We start from the raw sequence: 14,588 nt of genomic DNA, 5'->3' as shown, positions 1-14,588 counted from the left end.
TACTGCGTAGGTTGTAGGGGCAAGGAGGAAGTGGGCGCGGCGAGGAGCGGGCGCGCCGGCAGCAGGGCGCCGTCGCGGCTAGAGTTGAGGGCGGCGGCGGCTAGGCTGCGGCGGCTAGGGTTTGCAGCTCCTCTAGGAGCCGGGCAACAAAAGATAATAATAGTCTTTATTGCCTCCTCCAAAAGAGTCTTACAATCTATATTTATATCCTACATAACTTGTAGAAGAATCAATCCTGAGATAACTTGCCTAATCTGAATAAAACTAAGATAACTTACGGGCCTAAGCCTGCCTGTTGGGCTTGCGGCGGCCATAGACCTGGCCGGTCATAACATCTCTCCCCGCCTGCGCAAACAGCTCGTCCTCGAGCTGAAAGTCTGGATAGTGTTGACGGAAATCCTCACGCTGCTCCCAAGTCGCCTCCTCCTCCGGAAGGCCCGCCCACTGAATTAGGATGAACCAGACGCCACGACGGAGCTGAGCCTGCAACACCTTTGCTGGCTCTGGAAGAATGCGACCATCGGCGGTTGGAGGAAGCGTCGGAGGAGCCGCCGGTGGCTCGCCACGGAAATGTTTGAGCAGCCCCACATGGAACACGTCGTGGATGCGGGCGCGGGCGGGAAGCTGAAGACGATAGGCCACCTTCCCAATGCGCTCCACGACAGGGAAGGGCCCGGCGTAGCGAGGGCCAAGCTTGAGCTTTGCGCGCGGGTCCAGTGACTGCGTAGAGCGGTGGAGAAGACGCAGCCACACCCAGTCACCCACTGCGAACTCCGCCTCGCGATGATGATCGTCGTAGTAGTGCTTGGCCGTCTGCTGGGCCTGAAGGAGGCGCTGACGGACCTCAGCCAGCATCTCATCACGGGTGCGGATAAGGTCACCCGCTACTGCTGTCCGAGCCGTCTCCGGGTCGACCGGAAGTATAGGCGGGGGTGGTCGACCATAGACCACCTCAAATGGCGTCGCGCGCAGGGCAGAGTGATAAGAAGTGTTGTAGCAGTACTCCGCCCAAGATAGCCAGTCCACCCAAGCGCGAGGTCGATCACCTGTCACACAACGCAAATACATGGCAATGACCTTGTTAACCACCACAGACTGACCGTCTGTCTGAGGATGGAACGCCGTACTCAGGCGGAGCTGGACACCCGCCATCCTGAAGAGGTCGCGCCAGACATGGCCCGTGAAGACTGGGTCCCGATCACTGACGATCTGTCGGGAACCCGTGTAGACGGACTATGCCGTCGAAGAAAGCCCGAGCCACGGATGCCGCTGTGTACGGATGGCCCAACGCGATGAAGTGGGTGTACTTAGAGAAGCGATCGACCACCGTGAGGATGACTGACTTGCCCCCTACCTTGGGAAGGCCCTCGATGAAGTCCAAGGAGATATCCGCCCAAACCTGAGACGGCACCTCCAAGGGCTGAAGGAGCCCCACCGGTCTCAGGGTCTCTGTCTTGTTGCGCTGGCAAGTCTGACAAGACCGAACCCAGTCGCAGACCAGGGCACGATCGCCAGGGATGTAAAAGTCGGCGCGAAGACGATGGAGGGTTTTCTGCACACCCTCATGGCCCGCCGAGTGAGCGATCTGCAACACCTGGTGATGGAGATCATCATGCGCCAGAACAAAGATCCGGTGTCCATGCGGGAGCAGTCCGTCAGAGAAGCGCCAGGGCTCCTCCAAGTCGCCGACCGCGAGCTGCTGCTGAAGAAGTGCAGCGTCATCGGCCGTCGCAGTGGCGCGTCGAATGTCGGTGAAGAGACCGAACGATGGCCCGGAGCGGATGCACAGGGCCGTCCCGGCGGACGCGTCGGCGGTTGGCGCGAGGTCGGAATCGCGATGGGATAGCGCGTCGGCCACGGTGTTCAGACGGCCCAGCCGATACTCGACGGAGAAGTCGAAGCCGAAGAGCTTGCTGCTCCACTGGTGCTGCGGTACGGTCGACAGCCGTTGATCCAGCAAGAACTTCAGGCTGTAGTGGTCCGTGCGAATGTGGAAGGTCCGCCCCCACAAGTATGGCCGCCAATGACGCACGGCCTGGACGAGGCCAATGAGCTCCCGCTCCTAAGTGGCCAACTTAAGATGGCGCGGAGCAAAAGGCCTGCTGAAGAAGGCGAGGGGCCCATCGCCCTGATGAAGTACGGCGCCGAACCCGGCGCCCGAGGCATCACAGTCCACCACGAACGGACGGTCGAAGTCGGGCATCTGGAGGACAGGGCCCGTCGTGAGGGCCCCCTTGAGGGCCTCGAATGCCGTCGTCGCCTCAGCGTCCCAGGCGAAGGCGTCACGGCGAAGGAACCGCGTGAGGGGCGCCGCGATGAGTCCGAACTCCCGGATAAATTTCCGGTAGTAGCCAGCGAGTCCGAGGAACCCGCGGAGAGCCCGCGGTGAGTGAGGCGTCGGCCAGGCGGAGACGGCCGCCACCTTATCGGCGTCCATAGCCACTCCGTCGACCGAGATGACTTGGCCGAGGTAGGCGACGGTAGGTGTCCCGAACGAGCACTTTGAGCGCTTAAGGTGGAGGTGGTGCGCCCGAAGCTCGTTGAAGACAATGGCGACGTGCTGGAGATGTTCGGCCCAGGTGGTGCTTTAGATAAGAATGTCATCAAAGAAAACCAGCACAAACCGCCGTAAGTAGGGTCGAAGGACGTCGTTCATCAGGGCTTGGAAAGTTGCCGGGGCGTTGGCGAGGCCGAAAGGCATCACCAAGAACTCGAAGTGTCCATGGTGGGTGCGAAACGCCGTCTTGGCGATGTCGTCCGGATGCATGCGCACCTGATGATAGCCCGACCGAAGATCGAGCTTGGTGAAGAAGCATGCCCCATGGAGCTCATCCAAGAGCTCGTCGACCACCGGTATAGGGAACTTGTCCTTGAGCGTGAGTGCATTGAGGGCGCGGTAGTCGATGCAGAAGCGCCATGTGCCGTCGGACTTATGGACGAGAAGCACCGGCACCGTGAAGGGTGACGTGGAGATCCGGATGATGCCTGCGGCGAGCATCAGGGCACACTGGCGCTCCAACTCATCCTTCTGCAGCTGGGGGTAGCGGTAGGGTCGTACCGCCACCGGAGTGGAGCCTGGTACAAGGTGAATATGATGGTCGTACACCCGGGCAGGCGGAAGACCCCGCGGAGCGTCGAAGAGGTCGCTGTGCTTCTCCAGAAGAGAATCCAGCAGGGGGTGCTCAGCCTCCGAGGACGCGGCAGCCAACTGGAGATGTGGCACAGCAGCCGCGGCGCCCCCAATGCCCTCCCACCGGATGCGGCGGCCCTGCCGCCAGAATGTCATCATAAGTGCGTCGAAATCCCATAGGATGGGGCCGAGTGTCCGGAGAAAGTCCACCCCGACGATGAAGTCGAAGCAGCCGAGATCGATCCCTGCACAAGTGATGGAAAAGTGTTCGCCGCCGATGGAGATGGGAACGTCACGGGCTAGCCCATGGCACCGGAGGCGATCACCGTTCGCCACTGTGATCCGCAGGCGCTCCCCGCCCGTCGTCGGGAGGGCTAGCCGACGCATGGTCGATTCGGGCAGAAAGTTGTGTGTGGAGCCCGTATCTAGCACGGCCACCAGGCGCTCGCCATGGATCATCACCGGCAGCAGCATGGTCTGCTCGCCCCGGATGCCGGCCAGGGCGTGAAGGGAGACGACGCACGCCATCGCTGCGGAATCCGCGGCCGCGTCCTCGGGCGCCGCAGGCGGATGTAACGGGTCGGGCGAGTCGTTCTCCTCGGTGTAGTCGACCGTCTCTAAATAAAAGAGGCGGGGGTAGACATGGGTCGGCGTATAGGGCTCATCGCAGTTGAAGTAGAGACCCTGATGGCGACGCTCCTGCTGCTCGGCCGGTGACAGCCGACGGAAGGGCCGTGTGGCAGCCGGGGATGTGGCCGTCGCGGATGGAAGAGGCCGACCCGGGGCTGAGGAAGTCGGTGCTGGCCGACTGGGCTGGCGGCCACTCCGTCCGAGTGGCGGCTGCAGTGCCTGGGCCCGCTGCTCGAAGGCCCGGGCGTAGTACATGGCCGTCTGGAGATTGGGGGGATCCCGGAGCTTGACATCCACGCGGATATGGTCCGGCAGACCGCCCACAAAGAGCTCGGGGCGCTGGGTCGCGGAGACGCCCGGCGCGTGGCATGCCAGGGCCTGGAAGCGATCGGCGTAGTCCTGCACCGTAGATGTGAATGGTAAACGGCCGAGGGCCGCCAGTCGGCTCCCGCGGATAGGGGGCCCAAAACGGAGAAGACAGAGCTCCCGGAAGCGCTCCCACGGTGGCATGCCGCCCTCGTCCTGCTCGAGGGCGTAGTACCAGGTCTGTGCTGCGCCTCGAAGATGATAGGACACGAGCCAGGTACGATCTGAAGCGAGCGTCCGCTGCCCTCGAAAGAACTGTTCGCACTGGTTGAGCCAGTTGAGGGGGTCCTCCGTGCCCTCGTAGGTGGCGAAGTCGAGTTTGGCGAACCGCGGCGGTGTCTTCTGCGGTCCGCCGTGCTGAGCAGGCGCGGGGGCTCGAAAGAGTGAAGCCGGAGGTGCCTGATCGGAGTAGTTCGGGCACTGGCCGGCGGGGCCGGATGGCCCGCCGAACTGCGGAAACGGAGTCGGCTCAACCGGGGTCGTGGTGTAGACCGGTGAAGGCGAAGACCCCGCCGCCCATGCTGGCAGGGGGGACGGGGACGGGGGAAACCGGACCTGATGGATCGGTAACCCGGTAGTCGAGGCCGCGCCCGAGGTGGTCCTGGCTGATGAGGGCGCGGAGAACGGCGGTGGACGCAGGCCCTGGGACGCCGTCGACGGCGGCTGCTGGGCCGGCCATGCGGGGAACGGTGTCTGCTGAACCAGCCAGACGGTGGGCGGCGGCTGCTGCAGCCAGGAGGCGGCCGAGGTGGCCGGCGGCAATGGCCAGAGGGGCGTCGCGGCCGGCGCTGGCCCGGATGCCAATCCCGCCTGGATCGGCCCGAACGGGGGCCCGCCGTACGCGGCCGCGCCCTGGTACGGTCCTGGTGGTGGCGCAAAGGGGCTCGCCCCGCCCCCGTACTGCGGCTGCTGCTATAGGAGAAGACCAGGGGCGGCGATCGGGGCCGATGGCGTTTGAGCATAGGCCCCGGCCCCATATTACTGGTGGAGCTGAAGCCCATGGACGGCGGTGACGAGGTGATGTAGCGTGGCGGCGAGTTGCTTCGGAGACAAGGCGGCCAGCGGCGATGGTGGAGATGCGCCCGGAGACGCCGGTGCAGGTGGTGCCGAGGAGGAGACGGGACACGCCAGCGAGGTCCCGGCGGATGCGGTCGGCGCGGTGATGCTTGGCGCCATCGTCATGGGCGCGGTGGTGCCGACGGGCAGCGGCGGCGGTGATGGCGGCATCGACATGATCGCAACGTGGTCTCTGAATACCAAATTGGTAGGACCAGGGTTCCTACCGGCTCTACTGCGTAGGTTGTAGGGGCAAGGAGGAAGTGGGCGCGGCGAGGAGCGGGCGCGCCGGCGGCAGGGCGCTGTCGCGGCTAGGGTTGAGGGTGGCGGCGGCTAGGTTGCGGCGGCTAGGGTTTCCAGCTCCTCTAGGAGCCGGGCAACAAAAGATAATAATAGTCTTTATTGCCTCCTCCAAAAGAGTCTTACAATCTATATTTATATCCTAAATAACTTGTAGAAGAATCAATCCTGAGATAACTTGCCTAATCTGAATAAAACTAAGATAATTTGCGGGCCTAAGCCTGCCTGTTGGGCTCTGAAAAATTCTGACTGAAATAACAGCTGAAAAATAGATGTATCAAATGTTCATTGGGCTTTTAATCACACAGAACACATCTGCTTGTCTCAATGTAGAAGTTTTTCCTTCTAAGGAGGTCTCTTGTATTAAGTCTGTCCTGAAGTAGTAACCAGGAGAATAATTTCTATTTGGCCAAAGAGCAAGACTTACATATCCAATGGAAAGCTTTTGGAGCATCAGTATGGTTTCCAATATATTCCAAGTATACTCTTTTGTTGGAATATTTAGTTCCACCCCAGTAAAATTGCCAGGAGACCAATTGGTCCTGGTTGTCTCTCCTATCAATCAATACTCTTAGTTTGTTGCTTTGCTGGACAGCAATGGAAGATTTATTCTATAATCTTGGTCAAACATTCAAGTGGTTGACTCACGGAAAACAATACACCTTATATTCTGGAACGGAGGGAGTATTTCAGTAGCTACAAGATTTGATATAGTGGGATTACACGAATTGGGGAATCAGGGAATGAAGAACAGGCGAGGGAGGTAGGTAGGAGCCGGGTGTCGTGTTGCCGATGTCGTGATCCTCTAGATGCCTTGATCGAGTCATCACTTGGTCTTAAGTAATCGTCACCACTTGGTTCACCCACTCGGGCCCACTTGTCATAGTGTTGGGTCGTCGCTGTCGAACGGGCCTTGGTGCAGGTGGGGTTGCCTTGTCAAGGGTGGTGACATCCCCCTCTTCTTGAGTGGTAGCTGGCCCGCGAGCCGCGGTTGCCGCAAAGCAAGTGTGGAGCTCCAACTTGTCTTCCCATGTATCCGTTGCAGCATCAGAGTTGGACCATCAGAAGCGTACTTGCTTGATTATGGAGCCGTGTCGTTTGCGCCAGTGTGTTTGCAGGATCTCTATAGGAACATTTGGGACGTCAGTACTGGTATGTAGATGAGTGGAACGTGCGTACCAGGAAGGATGGTTGGCGCAGTTGCGACACATGGAAAACTGGATGCACTTGTGTGTGGCCGGCAACTGGAGTTCATAGACACGTCATTGACACGCCGGATGATATGTTGGGGGCCATCGTAGCAGAAAGCAAGCTTGTGGCAGGCACGGGTTGCAACTGAAGTTTGCACATACAATTGTAGCTTCAGAAAGACCGTATCATCAACGTGAAATGTGTGGAAGGTGCGTTTCCTACCAACCTGCTTCTTCATGCATTGTCTGGCACGGTTCAAGTGATGCTGAATTTGTTGCTGCATCACTCAATGTTCCTCAAGCTAGGTCTGGAGGGACGGTATTGTGATCATGTTGGTAGCTGTGATCCCCCAATGCCGCGGCTATCGATTGAACATAGCCTTGAAAGGAGACATCTCGATGGTAGAATGAGGGGAAGAGTTATACCAAAACTAGGCGAGTGGCATGTCGTTTAGGACAAGACTAGGTAAAGAGGTGTAGAAAGGTCTCTCACTATTAGAAAAAGGGGCTTTCGTTCGGGCCTGGCCAGCCCATTAGTCCCGATTCTTCCACGAACCGGGACCAATGGATGCATTCGTCCCGATTCATGAGCCCAGGGGCCGATCGGGGCCTCGTAGGCATTGGTCCCGGTTCATATGGACCCATTTGTCCTGGTTCCAGGCACAAACCGGGACCAACGGGCCTCGCTCCTGACCCACAACTAGGCGAGTGGCAGCCAATGACTCTGTCGTTTAGGGCAAGACTAGGTAAAGAGGTGCAGAAAGGTCTCGAGACATTGGTTCACTCTTCTGACTGACCATCTGTTTGAGGGTGGTGCGCCGGTGCGCATGTCTGTGCCGATGTATTTGAATGACTCTTGCCAAAAATGCCTCACGATTTGAAATCACTGCACCAGGGAATCCATGCAACTTGTACACATGCGTCATGTAGAGCAGTGCAACTATGGCAGTTGTGTATGTTGGAATTTCATCCTTAGGACCACTCACATAAAATTGCATGAACACACGCGCACACAAAACTGATAGCCAAGGGCTTGTATCGTGCCCTTTTTCCTCTTTATTTATTTTCTCCTTTTCTCTCTGTGTTACAAATCTGAAGCACCGGCGTGCAAATATATAAGCGACCTCACGACCTACAGCTAGCTAACCTAAACCGACTCAAACTACTACGTACGTGCACTAAGGACAACTACTCCTGGCCAGACTCACGTTGGAACCTAACTAGGGCAGCATGCTAACTCCTGATAGTACACGGCTTGCAAACCGGCCACCCCATCTACATCTCAACTTACCTAGTTAATTACCTGGCCAGCTTGATCATGATTACACAAAACCAAACTAGCAAACTTTATACCACTTAAACACGTTTGGATTATTCTAACAGTGTATGTCTTAGCGAGCAGTAAGAAGTGGGCAAACTTTGTGAATTTGTCGACGGTCACCCAGATTAGTTGAATTAGTCTGATTGTGGTAGCCCATCAACAAAATCCATAGTGATGAATTCCCAAGAGTCGCGTGGCACTAGCAAAGGTTCCAGCACCCTGGGGTACGCAACGCATTCCGGCTTAGCTTGTTGGCAAACCTGGCAACACTTAGCATATTGCTTCACATGCGTCTTCATCTTTTAGGCCACACAAACAACTACTTGACAAGGTGGTAAGTGACTGGAAACCCGGAATGTCCCCCCATCAGGTTATCCTGAAACGCTGCCATGATCCGTTGTTGCATAGATGTACTACCACCCAGCCAAATTCTTCCTATGAAGCGGAGCACTACGTGGATCATTCAAAACATGCCTTTGGGATTAGTGTTGGTAGCCATCCGTTTGAGCCACTGTTGAGCGTGGGGGCAGTGGCGAATCTTGCACAAAATAGAAGGGTAGGCTCAAAACATCAAGTTTCTAAGTCTATTGAGCAAATTCATTGCAGTTTACATGTTAAACACCTCAGTATAATTCTCAAGTTGCATGTTTAGCTGAAATATGATTTTTGGAGGGTAGGCTTCAGCCTATTGAAGCCCCCCTAGTGGAATCGCCACTGCGTGGGGGTTGGCATTATAACTGTTGATTACTTCTTCCAACCATGTTGACTGAGCTGAAAAAACTATAGAGTTTCTCAAAAGGAAGCGATCTTGAGAGAGCATCTGCGGCGCCATTCTCTGGACCTTTTTACATAGAAAAAAGTATACTTTTCGTCCCTCAACTCTTCGCAAAGTTTAGTTTTCGTTCCTCAACTCTAAAACCGGATAAAGTGCACCCCGAACTCTCAAAACCGGTCACTTTTCGTCCCTGCTGCTGAGTCAACCCAGTTTTGACCGCGCGTAAACAGTACACTCGATGAACAGTAAATTCGAAAAAAATAGCAAAAAAATTCAAAAATCTGAAATTTTATGGCATCGGAAATACTCAGGTGCGCCACGTGCGTGCAAATTTTCATCATGTTTGGAAGTTCGAGAAGCACGCAGCAAAAAAACAAAAGTAAATGTACACTAAAGTGAACAGTAAAATAAAAAAATAGCAAAAAATTCAAAAAATTCTGATTTTTTTTGGCATCGAGGACGCTCAGGTGGGCACGGTGCATGCAAAATTTTGTGGTAAAATGACATCCGAGAAGGTCGTGCAAAAAAAACAAAATAGCGTACGTGTGCGTGCCGCTTTGGGTGGTTTCCAAACCCTCGGATCTTATTTTACCACAAAATTTTGCATGCACCTTGCCCACCTGAGCATCCTCGATGCCAAAAAAATTCAGAATATTTTTTATTTTTTTGTTATTTTTTTACTGTTCACTTCAGTGTACATTTACTTTTGTTTTTTTTTGCTGCGTGCTCCTCGAACTTCCAAACATGATGAAAATTTGCACGCATGTGGCGCACCTAAGTATCTTCGATGCCATAAAATCTCAGATTTTTTTGAATTTTGTTGCTATTTTTTCAAATTTATTGTTCATCTGGTGCACTGTTCACGTGTGGTCAAAACCGGGTTGACTCAGCAGCAGGGACGAAAAGTGACCGGTTTCAAGAGTTCGGGGTGCACTCTGTCCGGTTTTAGAGTTGAGGGACGAAAACTAAACTTTGCGAAGAGTTGAGAGACGAAAAGTATACTTTTCTCTTTTACATATGATGCAGTATTGCAAACCCAATAGCTTGGTGAATGCCTTCTGCTGCCATGGAGTGGACAAACGCTACTCTTCTAGGTGAATCAATATTTTCTGGTCTTTTTGAATAACAAATTCTGCATGCTGCAAATATGGGCGTCATTGCTCTATGCCTACCACAATGGCCAAATATTCCTTTTCATATCTGGACAACACACGGTATCTTGGGCTCAATGATTTGCTCATAAAGGCAATAGGATGCCCCCTGTTGCAACACAGCTCCAATTCCTGTATCACATGCATCTGTTTCCGCCACGAATGTTTTGTTGAAGTCCGGCAGAGCCAATACTGGAGCTGAGATGAGCTGCTGCTTCAAAAGATTCAATGCTTGCTCAGTGTTATCTGTCCAAACAAATGGTACTCCTTTCTTGAGCAAGTTGAAGAGGGGACACGCAATGATGTCAAAGTGCTGGACAAAACGCCTATAGTACCCTGCCATGCCCAGGAATTGTCTCACTGCTCGAGCATCAGTTGTGTAGTCCACTGTTGCACTGCATTGATCTTGGACGGATCGGTGGTCACCCCCTTACCACTGATAGAGTTCCCCAAATATGAGATTTGTTGCTAGCCAAATGAACATTGTGAGCGCTTGACATGCCACCGATCCCTACGGAGGAGCTGGAACACCTGTCGGAGATGCTTGATGTGGTCGGGTAGGGTTTTTCTAAAGATCAAAATATTGTCGAAGAAGGTCAACACACAGACACACATTAACGGGTGGAGGGTATCAGTCATTGCTCCATTAATGGTGCCCGGAGTGCCAGCGAGGCCAAAGGAAAGCACCTTGAACTCAAAGTGGTTGTGATGCGTTTGGAAGGCTGTCTTGAATTCCTTGCCCTCTGCCATGCGTATTTGATGATATCCGGCACACAGGTCCAACTTGGAGAACCACACGGCACTGTGCAACTCGCCCAAAAGCTCTCCAATCACCAGTATTTGGAATTTGCTGATGCAAGTCATGGTGTTGAGATTCCTATAGTCGATGCAGGGTCGCCACATCCCATCCTTCTTATTCACAAAGATGACAGGTGAAGAAAAGGGGCTCACACTGCGTTGAATGATCCCTGCGCGAAGCATTTCAGCAACCTGCCGTTCAATCTCATTTTTGTGCTCTGACTTGTGACGGTATGGGCGCATACTGACAGGTTATGCTCTAGGGATAAGAGGTATAATGTGGTCACAAGCACGCTTGGGGGGTAGCTTCGTGGGTTCTTGAAAAATGTCAGCAAATTCTATCAACACTACATGAAGTTCTGCTGGTCTTGGGAGTTGACTGTCATCAGTTGCATCGGAGGCAAAGCATACGTGGACACCATGTGATAGAGCCCCAGCACGGTACAAACCCTGTGTTGCACACTGTTGATCTGAAGGCACTGAACTGAAGATGCATGACCACGGAGGAATGCCGGACCAGCAGGTGCGGTGAGGGCCAGATTTTAGCCTTCCAATCCACGGTCATCGGGCTGTGTGATTCGAGCCAATCCATCCCTAGGATAGCATTGTAGGTACCTAACGGCAGTATCTTCATATATGTGGTAAACTTGCAGCCCTCGGAAGTCCACACACAATCTGGAATTACTTGATAGCAGCACAGTTCTGCCCCACCAGCAACTTTGGCACGACATGGTCTGGGCAAATCTTGCACCCCTTGATGCTTCTACGCAAATTGTTGGTCCATAAATGATGTCGAACTTCTGGAATCGACAAGCATCAGTACGTCACGCCCTTGTATCCATGTGTGCAACTGAAGAGCTTTAGGTGGAATTCCTCCTGTGAGCACTTGACGGGAGATTGCCATAACTGCCTCTGTACTTTGGACATGAAGCATTGGTGATGATCTATGATCATATTTGATTAGGAATTGGCACTGTGGTGGTCTCTTAGACTTTTTTTTTGTATTCCCATGGTTGGTAGAACTGTTCTGTTTAGTTAACTAATAGAGGTTTCCTCTAGCTTCTATGCTTCGGGTTACTGTACTAGTACTTACGACTCCTGTTTAGGCACTAGATTATATTTCTGGACTGGTATATGTATATAATTATATGGCTACTACAATACTACTGTACTTGTTCTTTTTTTTGAACGAAGGCTTCAGAGGAGCCCGGCTTTGAATTAACAAAGCCATCAAACGGACAGGGATTACACAAGGCCACCAATACAACCAACACGGAATAGAAAAGAAAAGCTTCAGCCGATACAGAGTGTTGCCCAGCAGATTACAAGCACCAAAGACTACAAGCCCCACGCAAAAATCCTAAATAAGCTCTAGTTTGTAGTCGACGGAGTCCTCCAAGTGAACTTGACCCAGAAGAGCGAACAGAGAGGAACATCAGACGGCGCCAGTGCCCAACGACAAAGGACCGCGCCCTCATCAATCCAGGAAGGTGGACACCGAAAACATGTCCCTGTTCTCCAAATCCGGAGGGGACCCCTGCCCTTCGCCTTGGCTTGGAATGCGCCGGACCGCCGGAAGATGGAATTGCTCACCCTAGAGCAAAGAACGAACACGGTTCTGGCCACCAAGGGAGATACTCAGCCCGACCTATCGCTGCACGAAGGAAACCGAAGATATCCATACCGGGGCTCACTGATACAAGCACAAAGAGGAAAAACTGCACAAAGGAGCTGTCACTGAACAAACATACAACGAAAAGAGATGGAGCACCACAATTGGAATTAGCTCAGGCCCGCAGAAATCAGCCATGTTTGTGTCATTGCATCGAGCAGTTGCTAGTGAGGACCCCTATCCCCTCCCTGCCCAAGGCAATGGCGCCAATCAAGCAGAAGCTGACCGGCAACCGAACAAATCAAGGGATGTCGAGCTGCACTAATTCAGAAACAAAGCACCATGTTCCATCTCCCTCGCCGAAGATGCAGCCACCACGATGCCCCACTGCACGCTCCCACCTTGCCCAAGACGGCACCTTCAAGAAGGAGGCGACGCACGCCGCGCCGTTGCCCTCCAGTCTAAGCAAGACAAGGGATTTCTCCCGGGAAAGAGGCGGAAGGGAGAGGAACCGAACCTCGACGACGCCTCCGTGGAGGGGAACGACACCGGCCGGTGTCGCCGCCGCCGTGGCCAGAGAACCAGCCAAGGATTTCTCCCAGTCCAAGTTCGCGACTCCTGGCAGTCCACCATCACCGACGCCCTCGACCTGAGGCCTTCGACGACCAGATCCGGCGTGCAGCAGCGCTGCGGGGGGAGGGAGGCCGCCTTCAGATCCGGACGCAAGCCAAGAGGACGACCACCCGCTACGACCGGCGACAGCTCCCGTCGTCCCTCGCCGCCCACGCAGCCGAGGAGACACAGGGGCTACACCTGCGACGCTGCTCGCTATAGAAGACGGCGCCGCCTCACCACCCGAGGCCGCCGCCTCGGCGCCCGAAGCCCTCCGCGCGGGACCAGCCAGATCCTCGCCGCCACCGTCCTTGGTGGCCACGCGGAGATCGTCGGAGGCCTCCTCAGGCGGCGGCGAGGGGGGGAAGGAGGAGGGGAGGGAGGGCTGGCGGCTAGGGTTTCGTCGCCTCCCGAGTCGCCCCAAGTGGAGCGGCGCGGGGGCCGGGGGGGAACCTGTACTTGTTCTTTTACTACTATTGTTTTAAGTATCATTGGTTTAAAGGATATAGTCCTCTATTTATAGATAATTATATTGCTTTGTATAGTTTGTATTTAGTTCTTGTTTAATTATAGCCTCGCATTTATTTTCTATGCACTCCTTCATTCTCTGTATATATATGCAGCTTGTCTTGTTCAAAGAAAAATGTACGGCTGAGCTGCAGAGAAGAAATTTATCATCAAGTCGATAAGAGAACGAAAATCAACTGGTGGTGGCACTGTTCTGCCTCTTGTACGCATCAGAGGACTTGGAAAGACAACTCTTGCTCAGCTTACTCTCTCCGTCCAAAAATAAGTGTACATATAAAAAATTTAGGATAGATTATGAAGTAGAGTAAAAAATGCATTCGGAAGCGCAAGTCATCATATCTCACTTCTTTAATTACCAACCCCTAATGAGTTAAGTGCATGTAAAAAGTGAGAAGACCATGAGTTAAATATTATTGGTCTTGATTACCGTGTGATGAGAGAGAAGCATTTTTTTCTACTTTGTGCATTACGAAGGTAGAAATACACTCTTATGATTTTTTTTATTTAATGCCAAAGGTACACTTATTCGTAGACGACGGGAGTATATACAATGACTCAGCTCTGGAGGAATAATTTGGCCACATGGTATGGATTTGGTGTCTAACAACTTTGATAAAGTGAGACTCACAAATGAGATGCTAAATTTTGTGTCCCAAGAAACACACCAAGGGCTTTGCAACTTTGCCTAGCTTGGGGAGGTCTGGAAGGGTAATATCAAATCAAAGAGGATTCTACTTGTTTTAGATTAGGTTTGGGATGACAAAAACGACTGTCAATGGTCTCAGCTATTAAGTCCTTTCAAATATGTTGATTTAAACATCAATTTGATAATCGTGACAAATAGAAAACCATCTACTACAAAAAGGAGAGGGACAACTGAATCAATTAAGTGAGGTGTGTTGGAAAAAGATGATTTCTAGTTACTATTTAAAGCATGTGCATTTGGTGATGCGAAATAAAAGTCTAAGCAACATATGACAGAAAATAGCACATAAATTAAGGGGGGGGGGCATTAGCAGCACATACTGTAGGAGCACTATTAAGGGAACATCTTACCATTGAACATTGGACTAACAATCTGAGGAATTTCGAGAAAGGTTGTTTTGGATTGGCTCAAAA

General features: G+C 53.1%; 1 pseudogene; it reads right to left on the bottom strand.

Moving 5' to 3' along the window:
* Positions 1 to 282: 282 nt before the first annotated feature.
* On the bottom strand, positions 283 to 5,359 carry LOC119334143 (annotated as a pseudogene).
* Between the last annotated feature and the right edge of the window lie 9,229 nt (positions 5,360 to 14,588).

Source organism: Triticum dicoccoides, chromosome 7A (genome assembly GCF_002162155.2).
Source record: "Triticum dicoccoides isolate Atlit2015 ecotype Zavitan chromosome 7A, WEW_v2.0, whole genome shotgun sequence".
NCBI lineage: Eukaryota > Viridiplantae > Streptophyta > Magnoliopsida > Poales > Poaceae > Triticum > Triticum dicoccoides.
This window is presented reverse-complemented; position numbering and strand designations above follow the sequence as displayed.